Consider the following 19,439-nt stretch of genomic DNA (forward strand, 5'->3'; position numbering starts at 1 on the left):
ATCACTTTTAAAGACTGGCATATTAAAGATTTGCCATTCTTCAATAGAAATTAGGACAGCCAGTCTTGAGTTTAAAACTGCAAATATATTTTGTATCTTTTCTTTATGCAAGTATTCTTTAAAAACCTTCTATGGGAGAGAAAATGAGGAGGAAGTATGTGTACCCTAGATGAAATTAATAATACCTGAAATGGATGGCACTAGAGCAGATTATGCTTAGTGAAGCTAGCCAATCCCTAAAAAACAAATACCAAATGTCTTCTTTGATATAATGAGAGCAACTAAGAACAGAGCAGGAAGAAAAGATTAACATTAAACAGATACATGAGGTGGGATGGAAAGGGAGAGAAAAGGGAAATTGCATGGTAATGGAGGGAGACCCTCATTGTTATACAAAATTACATATAAGAGGTTGTGAGGGGAATGGGAAAATAAACAAGGAGAGAAATGAATTACAGTGGATGGGGTAGAGAGAGAAGATGGGAGGGGAGGGAGCGGGGATAGTAGAGGATAGGAAAGGTAGCAGAATACAACAGTTACTAATAGGGCATTATGTAAAAATGTGGATGTGTAACCGATGTGATTCTGCAATCTGTATTTGGGGTAAAATTGGGAGTTCATAACCAACTTGAATCTAATGTATGAAATATGATATGTCAAGAGCTTTATAATGTTTTGAACAACCAATAAAAAAAATAAATTAAAAAAAAGAAATTAATAATACCTTGAATAATATGCAAATAACCTTACTATTAGGAAGTTTAAGTTACATGCTATAAGAAAACATACTATTTAGAATTCTTTTCTGGAAATAGGACCAATTGGATATTTAAGATCCTTTAATTTTTTTCAGGAGAAATGTAGATATGTTGATAAATTTTAGAATTTGGGTGCTATGACTTAAATATGGTTTGGGTGTCACCTAAAGGTCCACGTGTTGAAAGCTTGCTTCCCTCGGTGAGATTTCATCTCATTTCGGTGATGGTGTGGACCTATGAGAAGTGGTGCCTGGTGGGAGGTCCTTAGGTCATCTACGGCATTGACTTCGGAAGAAATCCTGCAACTCAGTAATTTAATATCTATGTATATAAATGGAGGAATAAAACCCCTGGAATACATGCACAAGGAAGTGATTTTAGCAACATTGTTCTTAATAAAAGATGTAAAAGAAATTTAAATGTTTTCATCATTGACAATGAATAAATTGTACATGATTGCAGCTGAATATACTAGTAAAAATAAATGAATTGGGATTATATATGTCAGCAAGGCTGAATGTTTACCTAATCATGTTCCTGCCCCATCGGCTGCACTGAATCCTCCTAAATTATAGGGTAAGGTGCACTTAGGGGTGCGTGCCTGTTATACTCAGGAGGCTGAACTGAGAGGATCTCAAGTTTGAGGCCAGCCTCTGCAACATGGTGAGACCCTATCCCTAAACAAAATATAAAAAGAGTTGGGGATGGCAATAAAAGTGATGCTGAAAGCATCATAGTACTGGATTTCAAATTATACTACAGAGCTAAAAGCAATATAGTATTGGCATAAATACAGACCCAAAGACCAGTAGAATAGATTAGAAGACAGAAAAATCCACATAGATATAGTCATCTGATCCTTGACAAAGGTGCCAAAAACATACAGTGGAGAAGTTTTTTTTAAAACAAACAGTGCTGAGAAAATTGGGATATTTAAATGTGGAAAAATGAAACCAGATTCTTCTCTCTTGCCTTGTACAAAAATCCAACTCAAAGAAGATCAAAGACTAGGAATTAGACCAGAAACACTGCAACTGCTAACACTCTGACATATTGGTGCAGGCATCAACTCCTAAAGCTCAAAAAATAAAACCAAGAATCAATAAATGGGATGGCATCATATTAAAAATCATCTGCAGTTCAAAGGAAACTATTAAGAGAGTGAAGAGAAAACATACAGAATGGGAGAAAATCTTTGCCAGCTGACAGAGGATTAGTATCCAGAATATTTAAAAATTTAAATGCTTAACACCCCCCCCCCCAAAAAAAAAATTAACACAATCAAAGTGGGCAAGTGATCTAAACAGATATTTCTCCAAAGAAGAAATTCAAGGACTGGGGATGTGACTCAGAGGTAGAATGCTTGTCTACCATACACAAGGCCCTTAGTTCAATCCCCAGCACCACAAAAAAAAAAAAAAAAAAAAAAAAAGAAAAAATGTTAAATATCCTTAGAAATCAGAAAAATGCAAATCAAAACTACACTGAGATTTCATCTCATTTCAGTTAGGATGGTAATCATTAAGAAAACGAATAACAATTGCTAATGGATGCATGGAAAAATGTACACTTTTATATTGTTCTTGGGACTGCAAATTAGAACAAAATTACTTTGGAAAGCAGGATGGTGATTTCTAAATGACTAGGAAAGGAGCCACCTTATTGACTCAGCTATTTATCCAAAAGAACTAAAATCAGCATATAATAGTGATATTGTCACATCAGTGTTTATAGCAGCACAACTCACAATAGCCAAGTTATAGAATCAGCTCAGATGCCCATCAACAGACACATAGATAAAGAATATGTGACATGTACACATAATGGAGTTTTACTTAGCCATGAATAAGACTTAAATTATGTCATTTACTGATAAATGGATGAAACTGGAGATCATCATGCTAAATGAAATGTCAGGCTCAGAAATTCAAGGGTTGAATATTTTCTCTCATATGTGGAAGCTAGAGAAAGAGAGAGGGAGGAAAAAGGAATAAAGAAAGAGAGATTTACAAAAATAGGTAGAAGTCAAATAGAGTAGAAGGAGATAGGGAGGGAGGAGAAAAGGGCATTGGGAAGTACACACGTATAAATAATGGAAATCAGTAGAGAGTAGAGTAGAGCAATCTGATGAGAGGGAGGGAAAGAGAAGAAATTGGGGAATGAGATTGAACAAATTATGTGCATGAACATGGCATAATGATCCCTACATTATGTATAATTACAATACACCAATGAGAATGATTTTGAGTACAACAACTTTCATAAACGGGTAATAAGTAAACAAAATGAGTAATAGCTGGAGCTGGAGAAAAAATGAGCTTCCCTTTATTATGAGGATTGAAAAGTCATCCTTTTGTGTTTGCTAATACAAATAAATTAGGAAAGGTGAAAATGGATCATACAGGGGGAAATTAGAATTAGTAGATAATTACACCTGGGTAGCTTAAAGGAGATGGCATAAAATTATGTAATTTGCTGATAAATGGATGGAGCTGGATAACATTATGCTAAGTGAAATAAGCCAAACTCAGAAAGTCCAGGGTTGAATGTTTTCTAAAGGAGATGGAGAGGAGGGAGAAGGGGAGAGCATAGGACAGCACTGGGGAATGAAATCTACCAAATTATGCTGTGTCTGTGAAAGAATATATCACAATGAATCCTGCTTTTATATATAATTAAAAGAGAAAGGACATCAGTAGAGGAGAGCAAGCAGATAAGGGGGAAAGAGAAGTGGAAAGAGATTGATCAAATTATGTGCATGTATGAATATGGCAAAATCCCAATATTATGTATAATTATGATGCACCAATAAAAAAATAAATGTTAAGAAAAGGACTGGGGATGTAGTTTAGTGGTGAAGCACCTTTGTATTCTATTCAATACTGGGAAAAAAGGTATACAACATAAAATCAATATATTTAAAAATGAAAAAAAAAACTATATATGGCAAAGTTATAAAGCATGCACTTTGGAATATGCCAAGATTATGGTTATGGTTTGTTCTGTGTGTGTGTGAGAGAGAGGGAATTCTTTTGGGGAAGGATACACTGAGTTCTTTATGTTTTAAATTCTGTTACTTATAGACTCCTCATTATCCTCTTACATATTTCCATATATTTCTTTTTGTAAGTTTGAAAGATGTTTATTTACATTTACTTATTTATTATAAATGTATATAAGAAAGGAGTGCAACATGATGTTTTGAAATATACATAAACAGTAAAATGGTTACTTTAAAGAAACAATTTAACGTATTTGTCATTTCAAAATTACTTATTGCTTTAGTTTATTTGTCGCTGTGACCATAGACCTGACAAGAACAACTAATTTTGATTCAGGGTTTTAAAGGGTCAGTCCATGGTCGGCAGACTCCATAGCTCTGGGTCTGAAGTAAGGCAGAACATCAGGGCAGAAGAGCTTGGGAGAGGAAAGCAGCTCAGGACATGGCAGCAAAAAATCAGAGTGAGCTCTGGTCACCAGGGACCAAATATAAATCCCAAAGGCATACTCCCAGTGACCTACTTCCTCCAGTCATACCCTATTTGCCTACAGTTATTACCCAGTTAATCCATATCAGTGGATAAATCCATCTATTAGATTGCACCTCTCATAATCTAATCATTTCACCTCTGAACATTCTTGCATTAGTCTTAACACATGAGCTTTTGGGGTTCATGTCTAAATCATAATACTTGTGTGTGTGTGTGTGTGTGTGTGTGTGAGAGAGAGAGAGAGAGAGAGAGAGAGAGAGAGAGAGAGAAATATCTACACTTTTAGCAAAAGATACTAAACACAGGATTTTAAAATATAGTGCACACATTATAATGTAGATCTCAAAACTTGTTCACCCTACTTTTGTTACCTTGTATCCCTTGATCTCCATCTCCTTACCCCTAATCTCTTCTGCCTCCCTGGCAAGTCTATCTTTGTGTATCAACTTTGGTTTTTCTTCAGATTCCACGTGTAACCTAGATTCTACATCAGATTGAGCACAGGGGCAGGGAAGCCATGTAAGTTTCTTAATAAATGTGAAATCATGCATTATTTTCTGTGTTTAGCCTGTTTTCCTTAGCATAACATTCTCTAGGTCCATTCCTGTTATTGCAAATGGTAGGACCTCCTTTGTTTTGAATGCTGAGTAATCTTCTATTGTTCTCATACAGATGTCCACAACTAACCATGGTATAACTTATATTTTTCAGTAGAAACTGTACTGTGAATTTTGATTAATTTATTCCTGGGCTAGCAACATGAGGTTCAGTACCCTTTTGCCTCTTGGCAGCAACAGAGAGCTGCAGCTCCCATTCATTCATGAGATACTATGGATAAACAATGGATGCTCTACAGTATAGGTGGTATTAAGCTACGGTGCTCAGTAGGTTAGGTGCATTAAATGCATTTTAAACATACATTGTTTTTGACTTACTATGGGTTTATTAGGACGCAGCCCCATTGTAAGTCAAGGAGAAGCTGTATGCCACATTTTCCTTACCCATTGACTCATCAACGGACACTCCTTTTGTTCACATATTCTGCCCATTGTGAGTAATATTGCAATGAGAAATATTCCAACATAATAAGATTTGAGGTGAGAGACAAGATCAACTTTGGCTGGAGGAAGATATTGATTTAGCTGGCAAGGGTGCAAAAGAAGTGAAAGCACAGATGAGAGTGAAGAGAGCATCATGCCCGATCAGAAGATGCATGAGCTTCTTCACTAAAACCAGGAGCAAACTGAGAGAACATGGGAGTGGTTCACTGGAACATGGAGACAGGCAGAGAACATGAGAATTTAGGATGCTCTAGGAAAAGCTTTGACCATCAGTGTTTTCTATTTTGTTTTATATGAAATGGAAACATATTTAGGATTTTTTTGTAGAAAATTAACAGATTTGGTCTGGAATTTAGAAATATCAAAATGGTACAAAATAAGTCAAGCCTTAGCATGTAAAAATGATGAATTGTATGTGAGATGTCCTCAGGGAACTATATTCAATATTTCCAGTAATAGATGAGGGAGCTGCATCTGTGGCTAAGATGGTAGCACTGAAAGAGGGAAAGAAAACGGATGGAAGCATTACTGAGGTGAGAATGAGAAGGATCAGCGTCTGATTGAGCACAGGGGCAGGGAAGCCATGTAAGTTTCATAGATAATTCCAATTTTTGAAGCTAGATGGCAAAACACTTATAGAATTCATAGAAACCAATATCAATATACAGTGGTTTTGAAAACAAAGATAATGAGTTCCGTTTTACACTTTGAATTTGGTATATTCCCTAGGGAGATGTTGAGAAGGCTCCTGAGACCCATGTGTCTTCTCATTGGTGATACTAGACACCATGTAGTTGTGATTCCATGCAAAGAGAACAAGTGAAGAAAATATTTGTGGAAGAGAATCTTCTGGAATGACAATTATTAGGATGCTGGAAGAGAACCAGAGTCACATAAACAGTTCTAAGAAAGGGACCAAGTAGGTGGTCACAAAATCATGCTGAAGTCATATGGATGAAGTAGAACAGAATTTAATAATTCATAGATCGCCAGTACCTATTGAAAGACTGGTTTTAATAGAGTGTCTAAAAAATGCAATGCATTGTTAAAGTCTGTAATGAAGTTCTAGTTGTAACTTAGTTTTTAAACATATAACATTTCTAATGCTATTTTACTTAATTGTGACATTTGGTTCCAATTAGTTGATTGTCTTACTTCCCTTCCTATTCATCATTCTTCTAGAGACTTTCTCACCTCCTGGGCATTTACCAAACAATAGTTTCCAGAAATATTTACAAGACTAACGAAGTGCAGTCAAACAGTCTAGCTTCATTTTTTCCCCTATTTATTTGAAAGGAATTAACTTTTACTTCCAATCCCCCAAGGTTTTAAAAATGACTTGCTCCAATGATTTTAGTGATAATGTTTACCTATTTTAGCTACATCTTTTGAAATAATGGAATTAATTTATGATTTTATTTCTAACTAAAGTTATCAATCTGTCAAGCACATGACAAAGCCTCTCCCTTAGATACAATGGCATCGTTTTGATAGTCCACATATTCAAGTTCTTTCTCTGCAACAATCATATGGTCTAATTCATATCTTTACGGATTCATAGTTGCTTTCTACTTGAGGTATTTCTCTAAAAAATGATAGTAAATTCTAAATGTTTGACATTGGGTTTTAAAAATTATATTTGTTCAATTATTGTTTTTACATGCAGAGTCATCATAGAGTCTCAAATCTGGAAGAGACATTAAAAGTCATTTCTTCTTAATCATCTGATGTATGAGAAATGAGAATCCTAGAAAAATTAGGGGACAAGGTAAAATCACGTGCATGTTAACCCATTACCTATGATGCAGTGTTAAACAATGAAAACATACAAAATATAATGTTTAAAAATTACTTGCTTATTTCAGTCATTCTAAATATTATTGGACTTTCATTACGGACACCAAACTATATTAGGAACTGATGAGGAAACATCTGCAGACATTGACTTTGTTCTTGCCCTCCAAGTGGTGCATATTTAGGGAATAATCATTGCTGGACTATCTGTAGAGACTAATATAAAAAGTTGTCAATGTTGGATGAAAGAAGAATGAATGACTTTAGTTAATGATGCCTTTTCTCTATTATGTGGTAAAATTAGTAACAGATACACTAATCAAGGGATTTTAAAGATTAATATTTTTTTAGGGGCTAAGGATGTAATTTAGTAGTAGAACACTTGCCCAAAATATGCAAAGCCCTGGGTTCAATTTCCAGCACCAGACACAAGTAGAATTAGGTTTTTAACCAAAGCAATCAAACCTGTTATCAAGTGTCAGATGCTTTGTGAGTTCACTTCAAACAAAATAGTCAGGTTGTCAAAAAGGCTTGACATAGGAGGATTGGGAAATACAGCTGGATTTTTTTCTCTTTGTCCTTCATTAAGCTACTCTTCATTCAATACCAGAAAAAGTGTTATGCACAAAGGCATTTTGAAGACATGAAAACAGTAGGTCTTAGATTATCTAAATTAATGGCAGAAGTTTTGAAAATTATCATATAATTTAAGCATAAATCAGGTTTGCATCTCAGGTTATTGAAGATCAGATAGACACATTTTGGTTAACATTATTAATCATTAACACATAATGGTTAATAAAGGAAGTACTGCTAGAATTGAGGCAGAGAGATTTATCATAGTTCTTTAAATTTTTTTTTCCTTAATAATGTATTTGAATTTTTTTTTGTATTTGAATTTTTAAAAATAGTTTTTGGATGTATGTGGGATGAAAGACCGTTATAGACCATGACAAAGAAGCCACAGTAAACTTTGCTAACATTGTACTAAGCAAGGATGATTAAGGGGCACTAAAATTTTTGGACTAATTTTAATTTTCAAGAGACTCTTAAAATCAGTTTCATTTTGAATTGAATCAATGCTCAGGAGCATTACCCTTATGACCTGAAAAGCATGAATTCACCCAGAGTAGTAAACGATTCTTGGTCTGGCCACAGTGTGGAGATGTTGCAACATAAATTCACCTTGCCGTGAGCAAAGAATGCAGAGTTCTCATATTGGAACATGGATTTCCTCTGCCTGCACTGATTTTCCTTACAATTCTATAATATCTTATCATAAACTAGTGTTTTCTTTCCTGGTATAAGTTCATACATGTGTGTGGCACACTTTCTTTTGATAGGGAACTTTAGAATGTTTATGCATCTGGAACCCCTCTATGTCCACATGTAACATGATGCTTTTAACTGTCTCATTCTCCATACAACAACTAAGAGTCCATATGATGCTAAATAAACCAATTTCAAAATGTAGTGCTCTTGAAAGAGCCACTAGAGCATATAAAATAATAGCAAATACCACTACAGCTCATGGCTTTCATTCAAGAATCAAATGACACTCCTTGTAAATAGCATTCATGAGTTACCTGCAAATCTAGCTGTTCATTCATTTCCCAAGTATGAATATGCCTACTCTTCCTGGATATGTGGAGAGAAAAATTTAATTTATTTTTAACTGATGGATAAAAACAAAAAAGTTGTACACATTACTGGGGTAACATGATGTTTCAATATGTATATACATTGTGTAATGTTTAGATTGGCTTCATCAGTCTCCTCAAACATTTGTCCTGTTTTATGGTGAGAACTTTAAATATTCTTTGCCCTAATTTTTTAAAGTGTACAGGTCATTATTGTTACCTATAGTCCCACTACTGTGCATCTGCACACAGAACTTCCTATTCCTATCTACCTGTAACCATAACCTATTATTGGTTGCTGTACATTTCCCAACTCTCCTTTCCTGAAGTTTTCCAAGCTCTGTGAAAAGCTGTTGGGGGGTTTGTGAGAGGGAGAGCAAGAAGATATTCCTTTCTGCTAGCTATATAAATTTTAATCCTAAACATTAAAAACTTTAAGGATTTAAAAATAGGTCCCCCTGCCGCCCCTTTGGTTTTGTATTTCCTCTCCCAGAAAAAAACTTGGATGTGAGATTTGTGAAATTTAAGATATTGAGCTTTGGGGGTAAACACAAGAAACAAAATAAACAAACAATAACTATAGCAACAGTAACAACAATAACAAGACACCAAAAAATATTTTCTTTGAAAATATGTTTGATTATGGTGATTATATTTTACTTTTGTATCACAAGGTAATTCTCCATTCAGAAATGGATTTGTGTAATGATAGTTGAGAGGAATTAACTGTTACTTGAAAAAAATTGTACTATTGAACTCAAATTATATTTCACTAATGTTTATTATCTTTATTTTTAAGGAGAAAAAAATCTCAAATATTGTGCTCAGTGCATAATTGGAGAGAATGTAGGTCCATAAGGCTGAACAGTATTTCACTGAGAAAGCCTTGGTCCTGTTCTGTCAACGGAACTTGCCATTTCTCTCTGTGCATTTTTTGCTCGCTCTGAGAATTCCAGCACCTTCCTTACTGAATGGCGTGTCCAGGAGAGTGGCTGATATATTCTGAAGTGACTGGGGGTGCATCAAAATTGTGTGATTTCTAATGAATTAAATATCATCTATATTCATCGATTCTAAAGCTGCAACATAAAGGAAAAAGGGGAAAGATGCAGAGTAGATGTTAATGACAGATGAAATGAAGATATGGTGTTCTCTCAAACTCTGTTTTCAGTCTACCCTCAGGGGAGAAAGTGAACAGTTAACAGAAACAGGTGCATAGAAAATTTGTTTAAAAATTAAACAGGTTTGGAAGATTCATTTGCTTAATATTTTTTGGAATTATATTTTGAAGAGATTAAATTTGAGATAAGGATGTTTTGTATATACTCAATACTTGCTGTTTTTGATGCTCTTTTTTCCTTAGTGTAGATTGTAGTTTTCATCTGGACCATTTTTCTTCTGCTTTTACAAGAACTTCTTTTAGCATTTTTTTCCCCCTAGTCCAGGTCCACTGACTATGAATTGCATCAGTTTTTTTTTTTTAAGTTCTTTATTTCACTCAGTTCTAAATGTGTTTTCTCTAGGTCCACAATTCTAGTTTGATTATTATTTTTTCCTAGCATTTTAAAGATGTGGCTCCATTCTGTTATTTCTGACAAAGAGATATTTGGAGTTATTCTTTTCTTTGCCTTCTGTGCATAATGTCTTTCCCTGAACTCTAACTGGTTTGAAGATTTTCTTAATCATTTCAGCAATTTAATTATAATACTCCCCGTTTAGTTCCCTACCCCCACCTCCCAGCTTTCTTTCTTTCCATTTTGCTTGGAATTTGTTAACCTTGAATCTTTTTTTTTTTTTTTTTTTTTGGTGGTGCTGGGGATTGAACCCAGGGCCTTGTGCATGTGAGGCAAGCACTCTACCAACTGAGCTGTATCCCCAGACCCTTAACATTGAATCTTTGAGTTCATCATTTTTATCAGAGTTGGAAAACATTTCTGCTATTATTTCCCCAATTGTTTCATCCCACACTTTCTCTCCACCTTTTATCTTTCCAAGACTCCAATAATTCATAGGTTAGGTTGAGAATTTGGTTTCTATTGTTGGTTTGCTTCCCCCCCAACCCTTTCTGTTTTTGGTGGGCACTTTGCCACTGAGCTACATTCTCAGTCGTTTTTATTTTTTTTATTCTGAGACAGGGTCTTGCTGAGTTGCCGAGGCTTTGTTGCTGAGGTCTCACTAAATTGTGATTGAGGCTTCTTACTAAATTGAGGCTCCTGCCTCAGCTTCCCGAGTTGCTGGGATTACCCACATGTGCTCCCATTCTGCTGCTTGTTTGTTTTATTTCATCTGAGCTATATTATGGATAGCTTTTATTGCTGTATCTTCCCATTTACTTTTCTTTCTTATGTACCCTTAAGTATTTAATCTGCCTTAGCCAGTGAAGTTTACATTACAGATAATGCATTTTTCATTCTAGAAGTTTAATTTGACTTTTTATATCTTTTATTCCTTTCTTCATTGTATTTATTTAAATTCTGAGTTACTTTACAATATTTATTACACCTCTTAAAATCTCTGTTCACTAATTTCATCATTTGTCATTTATTGGCCTTTTTATATTAATTTTTATCTGGTTTACATTTTTCTGCTTCTTGTCATGTTTATTAATGTTTGATTAGGTACTGAACAGTGTAAATTTCTCATTGTTGAGTGTTGAATTTTGTTATATTCCTTTAATAGGTTCTTTGTTCTTGCAGTCAGTTACACCACTTATAAATAAGTGTGATCCTTTCTAGACTTGTTTTAAAGCCATGTTTAGGTGGGTAAATGCAGACCATTTTTTAGAACTAGTTCATTTCCAGGGTAAGGGATATTCTTCTGGGGACACAATAGATTGCTTAATGTATTGGTATGCTTATGCTACTTAATAAAATACCACAGACTTGGTGGCTTATACCAGAGATTAATTTGCTTACATGTCTTGAGCCTGGACATCCAAGATCAAGGTGCCGGTCAGTTTGGTTCTGATGAAACCTCTCTTGCAGGCTTGGAAATGGACATCTCACTCTGTTCTCCATGGTCTTTTCTCTGTGCATGCTCATAGAGGAAGTGGGGGAGAGACAAAAAGAAAGAGACAGGTACTCTCTGCTGTCTCTTCCTCTTCTTGTAAGAAAACCAATCCTATTGGATTATGACTTATTACTGAATGGAAGCAGGATATGTCCTAACTTAAATCTTTCAAAGCTTTTATAGTGTTTATAAACAAAAGTCTCATTTTATAATGTTCTTTTAGGTCTCTTTAGGACACCCACTTTCCCATCCCATGTCTCCAATCAGTCTCATCTCCCAAACCCATCTTCCTGATGCCCTATTAAGGTCATAGAACAGTTGTGAGAATCAAATAATAAAATGACATTAAGTTTTCCATAAATACAAGCATTATCTTCCAGATTATTCAAGACAGTTTAAAAGCTTCTTCCACTGTGAAGCCTTCTCAGATATGTCACCCATGTCTCCTTCTTTTGTTATAACACTGTAACTATGTGGCTTACACTATAATTAAGCATGTGAATGACCTATTCCAGGGGTTGGCAATGATCCACAGGCTAAATCTTACCAGCTGCCAGTTTCCAATAATAAAGTTTTATTGGAAAACATCTATGTTTATTTGCTTACTTATTGTACTGCTTTTGCATTTCAGCAGCAGAGTTGAATTGGTGGACAGAGACTATGTGGTCTTCAAAACCTCAAACACTGACTGTTATTCTTTACAGAGAAATTTTGCCAACCTGAGTTAGATGAAATATTTTTAGTGAAGAATAGCTATAATTATGCATCATGTTCTTGATGTTTAGTGCATCTTCATCCTACAGAGCATGATTTCTCAACCTCAGAACTATTGAAATTTGTTTTGAAAAATTCTTTGTTGTGTGGTTGTGTGTCTGTGAGGGGATTATGCTTTGGGTACTACAGAATTATTTAGTAGTATCTCTAGCCTTTTGCCTGCTGGATGCTAATAGCACATCTCCACAAGTTTGTACCAAAACAACAACAACAACAACAACAACAAAAAACAGTTTTCAGGCATTGTCAATTTTCCCTGGGAAGGGGTGAAATCATTCTCAGTTGAAAAACATTGATATAATGTATTTTGAGATTGACTGCACATGAAAATAATAAAGTTATTTGTTAAACAATTGAATTTCATTAATATTTTGAAAATTCTACATTAATAGCACTATCACTTTTGTGAAAGAATTACTCAGATGCAGGTTTGGGGAGTCCCTGAGTTTTAAATGTTGTATGGGTGGCACTGATGCATAGCAAACAGTGAGAATGGTAGTTCCAGAGCTCAAACTTGAGTGTGCATTGGAATCAGCTGGATGTCATGTTAAAACACAGATTGCTGGGGCCCACTCACTGAGACTTTGAGTCATTAGAATTGATTGGGGTCTAAGAACGTGCATTTCTAAAGCTTCCCTGGTGCTGCTGCTGTACTGGTCCTGGAAAGACCCTATTAGAATCACTGTCCTATAGCATAGTTATTTATGCATTTCATCTCTGGCAACAGCAATTTTTAAAGCAAAAAATTGTGTTAATAATGTGATAAATTTGAGATGCTGATGTGGTATAACAAAAGAACTACAGGAACTAACGTTAAAACAAAGCAGAGCAAAATACTTTGGTTCAGTTCTTGCTCAACCATTATTTTAAAACTCACTTTGTATCCTGATTTCAGATTCATCATTTGTAGAAAGATAATTATATGATTCTATCTTGCACAACTAATCTCTGTAAGTTAACTAATTTTCAATAATACATACCACTTTTATTCCACCTTTTACCCTTTTTTCCACCTCATACCCATTTTACAGGAGAAAAAACTATGTTGACAATAGTGTATGGATTTTTTTTTTTTTCTAAATTAATACCAAACAATTAAGGCAATTGACCAGAGGACCCTTTATCAAATAACTGGAGCACAATAATCACTCTGATCTTCTTTGACAGTTCTGAAATAGCCCCTAAAAAGTAGTGGACCCTGAGTTCTGGTTGGATAGATCACATCTTGAATCTTTTCCATGACTTCCTAAAATGCACAAATTCTGCAACTACTTTTAAACTAGCTAGACTTTTGAGATTCTGATTGTTTGAGACAGAATTGTGAATATACCCACCATGATTATTTCATACTGAATTTAAAACATTTATATGTACCTTATTGGACATTCTGGTTTATTCTTGGCCATTTCTGAAAAATAGACATAGCTTCACTAGAAAGTTTACTTGAAAGCTTTTGCCAGAAAGACACATCAGTCATTAGGAGGTTACTTCTCAAGATGGATGAGTTACACAATGTTCTTTAGTACATTTTCCTGCTGGAAGGATGTGTAATGTATGTTACCACTTCTATCATTAAGGGTATGGATCTTGCTTAGCATGACATTTTGTGGGATCCTAGTTGTGTGGTATTTATAGGCATCTAACCGGATGCATAACATCTGATGAGTTCAAAGCACATACATTAATGGTAGTGTGGACATCATTCTGAATAAACTACAAAAACAAATCCAAATTCTGTGGTGAAGCTTCCTTCAGTCCTGTGATATTCATTTTTGTAGAATATCATACGGTGGTGGTGTCACAAATGTTATGTCTCTGGAGCATCATGTAACCTTGGGAGCAGAAATATCTGAAGAACCAAAGGAGAATAAAGGCTATAATTAAAAATAAGCCCCAAGAAATAGTTTCCATGTGGTTGTGAGAAGCCCTTGTGCACAGCTGGAAAATTTCAGGCTGAAATATGTTGGAACAATAGTTTACAGAGGAAAGTAGTTGGGTTTGTGGTTACACTTGGAAGTGAAATTTCCTTGCTTGGTCATAATAGTAAACTAGCTATAAAGTTTGGAAGAATATTCCCTAAAGAAGATTTTTACTCCCTGAATTACAAAGAGAAACATAATAGATGGTTTCATAAATGAGAGTGTGGGCTTATACTCACATTAGGAATAGTCATATTATATACAAATGAAAATAAGTTTCGAGGTATAAAGAAAAATATAGATTCATTTAATAATAATGGGTTGAGGAGTCCAAAATGCAGGAAAGGAGATTAAGAGTTTGTATAAAGTTGTAAAATAGGGCTACATTCTAAAGCTTGTGGTACAAATCTTTCCCTTTTGTGTTTGAATAAACATCTCAGTATATCCAAAATCAACTCATTTCCTTCCAGATTTGACTTCTTCTGTATTTCCTTTGTTGTTATTATTACAGGCTCCCCCCATTCAAACCACCTAAACTTTTTTTTTTTTTTTTACTTTTTACATCTGTCTCTTTATTCACCTTTCATTTTAAACCAATTGTTAATTTCTTACAACTCTACTCCTAATGAGTCATTCACATCTATATTTATTAAACTACTTTAATGTGTCAGGTTTATTGAAAGGGGCTTGAAAGAAATGCTAGGCAAGGAAAGTACTGTGATATTTAAAAGACTTCAGGTGCTGATAGTCACTTGGAAATGGAAGAGGGGTTGGTAGGTGGTTAATTTGTGGTTGATGAAATTTTGAGAAATCAATGCTTTGAAAAGTTAGAGTGGAATCCAGGGGTAGGGAGAGAAAGCTAAAAACAGATGTGTGGCAGGCATATGTGGGTAATCATGAATAATATTTTGGATGATAGGGGTGCATTTTAGAACAAGAATGTATACTGCTGCTGACAAGCAGTATTATCAAACTATAAAAAATGATTCCAAATATGGGTCCGGGGTGGAAATGAACCTCCCTTTAGAAACTTAGTAGCTTCAATGCTTCTTCAACCTTCAGACACATTATTAATAAATTGTCTAGTTGTTAGAAAGTAGTTCTGGAATTTGTTCACGTTTTTTTTTTCACAATAACATGTTTATCATTACCAAAAAATAAGTTTAAAAGACAAATGCAATCTACAGTTTTATTAATATACATACTGGTCAATGGTTTTGATATCAACAGATGGTTAAATTTAAATGATTTGTTTGAGACTTAACTAACATACAACTCTAAGTTCAGTGGCTTTATGGATGCTAGGACTGTTTATTCCCTGTTGTATTAGTTTTTCTATACCTGTATAACAAGTTAGCACAAAGCTAGCACTCAAACCCATTTGTTATCTCCTAGTTCTGTAAGTCAGAAATCCAGGATGGCATTGCTGGGTTCTCTGCTCAGGGTATCACAAGGCTGAATGCAAGGTATTGGATGTCTGTGTTCTCATTAGGAGCTGGGCATCTCCCATGATTTCCATTATTGCGAAGAGAGGTACCCTTTCTTTGCTGGCCATCAATGAGTGATTATTTATTACCGCAGGAAGGCCATCTGTGTTCCTAGGAGCTGCCCTTTATTCTCAAAGCAGCCACAGCATATTACCAAGTCCTTCTCAGTCACTGGGTCTCTCTGATTTTCTCTTCTGGCATCAGCTGGAGAAGCTACTCTGCTTTCAAGCTCACCTGGATAAACGCTCTAAGATTAACTGTGCATGTAGCACAACATAGTCACAAGAATGACATTTTCTTCACAGCCACTGGGGTTCAGGGGTGAGATCTTTTCAGGGGTGCCATTTAAAAAAATTCTATCTATTGTACCAGTGTGATATCAGCAATGGGACACTGTGGTTTTGAGTTATAATGTGATCTAGTAGAACAGATAGAATGGAATTGTTTTTCAACTAATAATTTTCAAAGAGTTAGAATAAAATTTACCAACTTTGTATATTAAAAAATGAATATGGAGACATTTTTGGTAAAACTGAAGTCAGTGAACTTACTAACATTTTATGTAACTGTTCTCAGGATGCCAAAAATTGCATATATATTAATTAAAGGATTGTCGTGAGATAAAATTATTTACTATTCTTAGATATTTTCAGTGAGAAGCATAGGAATACAATGTTCGATTGCCACGATTTTTCAAGATAAAGAGAAAAACAGTGAATTGGAAAACATTGCTGTCTTTTTTTGTGGCATTGAGGATTGAACCCAGGGGAGCTATACCACTAAGCTTCATCTCCAGCCTTTTTTTTTTTTTTTTTTTTTTTTTTGAGACAGAGTCTTCCTAAATTTCTCAAGCTGGCCTCAAACTTGCCATCTTCCTGCCTCAGCCTCCCAAGCAGCTGCGATTACAGGTGTGCACCACCACACCCAGCTGAAAACATTTCTTTCTTTAAAAAAAACATTTCCTAATAAAATTACTGTGTCTTTTCAGAGTCTCCTAGGAAAATGTATTTATATTCCCCTCCCCTAACACACATCATGTTCTTATAAATGTTTTTTTTTTTTTTTAAACTCTCTTAGGAAGATATTTTTTGTTGAAAAAATTGGGGCAGATTATGGTTAATTATATAAACCAATATAATTTAACAAAATTTCATCTATGATGCATGCAAATGTACACATAATTTGATTCCATGAATATATCCTTTGGGATTTTAATGAATGTTCTATTTTAAAAGAAAACATGAAATTGAACTAATAAAATAAAATAAGTAAATCTATATCTGGATTTAGCCATAACCAAGACTCTTTATTTTCTGTTTAGAAATGGTTGAATAATGATTTGAAAAATTTGAAGATATTGAGCTAAAACAGAGTGAATGTCCATTTCTGTTTTCTCATGAGAAATTTGTTCATAATAGAAATGGCATAATTTGTTAAAAATGAAAGTTGGAAAGTTATGGATTATTAGATGGTCCTTACATAATATGTGTCACATGATTATAATTGAAAACAATTTAAGTTTGGGGGATTATGCTATTATTTTAAGGAATATTTTATAAACATTAATACTTTTTTGCTTTTTATTATTTTGTTTTTTTGCAGTGTTGGTGATCAAACCCAGGGCCTTGCACATGCTAAGCAAGTGCTCTACTTCTGAGTCCTTTTCCCTTTTGTTCTTGAAATAATTTTAATTTTGTAGGTCTATTTTTCTATGATATATAATATCATGGATATATTCTTATTTGTGAAACTTTTTACTCATTTATCTCATTGAAAATGATTTTAGAAATCAAATGGAATGATTTGTCATTACATAGAATTTACTTCCAATTTAGAATAAGCCATAAATACAGAAAAACTTATTAATCAGAATGTCATTAATTCAGAGAGTATAAATTTTCAAGTAACACTAATTGGAGTTAACCTTTACTTGAGTTGTAAAAAAATAAGTGACATTTATATATTTTTATATGGACTAGGCATGTAGACATGGGAAATGCTTAGCTTGATAAAAAAAGAATAATTTTTCTTCAGCTCTTTCATATACATATACTACCTTATTTTAAAAAATGTAACTAGCATATAATATGCTTATAAAATATAGACTAATACATAGAAATGTAATTTATTTATCCATTCAGTTGTTAAACACTAATGTAGCACCAACTATATTCTAGGCACTGTGCATAAAGTAATAATAACAGAACTACCAATGAAAGATATTTTGTGACAAGGGGATTGAAGCATAAGATATTAAATAACTTGCTAAGGTCATGGCCAGTTCTAGATCCAGGATATATACCAGTTAGTCTGATTCTAGAGTCAAAATTTTAACCATTATACTTGAAATATTGAAAGAAAAAATAGCATCTCTGACTTCATCAAACATTTATAAGAGACTACATTAAAGAAATAAGAAAATGCATAATTAAAATTAGTTTTTAGGAAGAAAAATGACATTTTACATTCTTTCAGGAAGAAAAATAATAATTTTCTATGAGAAACAATTATGAGAAAACATTTGTCAGGTAGAGGCACAAGTGCAGATTTCTCTGAGGCAATGGTGTTTAAGTGGAGACATTTAGTCAGGTGAGTGGGAGCTAGCTAGGACAAAAATAGGAGAGATGTAGGCATTTTCAATCTGGAGGGATGAGAAGGGAGGAAGATCATAAAATGAAAAGAGCAAGGAATTTTGAGGAACTTGAATAAGTTAGCAAAGTAGAAAGGGGAATTAAGTAGGGTGAGATGTTAAGATTTAGGTTTTATTTTAAGATCATTAGAAAATAACCCAATAATTTCCAATCTTGAAATTAATGCTCAGGAGATAATTTGAAGAGCAGATTAGAAGGGCAAGGAGTCTCCAGGGGGAAGACCAATTAGAATGTTACTACCAGATTCAAGAGCATTTTGATTTTGACTAGGTTAGTAGCAGTAGAAATAAAGATAAATGTTGAACTTGAGTTCTAGTTAAAACAGAAGTAACAACTGATGTGAATATTTGGGGGGATGTTGGTTGTGTTGAAGAAGAGGATGGAAAGAAGACCAAGAAGAAACAGAGAGATGGGAGGAAAACTGGAGAGTACAGTGTCAAAAAGCCGAAGGGAGATAGTGTTTTACAAAAGTGTTCAACTGTGTCAAAAACTGCTGAGAAGATCAAGAAAGAAAAAGGTGACAGACATTTACCATTATATTTTCTAACATGAAGGCTTGTGTAAGAAGAATTTTAGTAGAATAATGAGAGCTAATGTGAGATTAAAGTTCATTAAGGAGTAGAGATAGCAGGGTAAGCAACCATTGGAGAAGTCTGTCAAGGGCATAGCTCGGAACACAAAGAGTCAATGACTAGTTGCTTTTGGATGTAGATAAAAGGTCCCAAGTTATTTGCTCTTTCTCCCATTGAGAAGTGGTTTTTAGTTATTCTTTCCTTGATTTGGGGCTGGACTTAGTGACTTATTTGTGAATAGAATGTCGCAAAATAATGTTTTGGGGTTTCTGGATATAGATCA

This window comes from Marmota flaviventris, chromosome 8 (assembly GCF_047511675.1).
Source record: "Marmota flaviventris isolate mMarFla1 chromosome 8, mMarFla1.hap1, whole genome shotgun sequence".
Taxonomy (NCBI): Eukaryota; Metazoa; Chordata; class Mammalia; order Rodentia; family Sciuridae; genus Marmota; species Marmota flaviventris.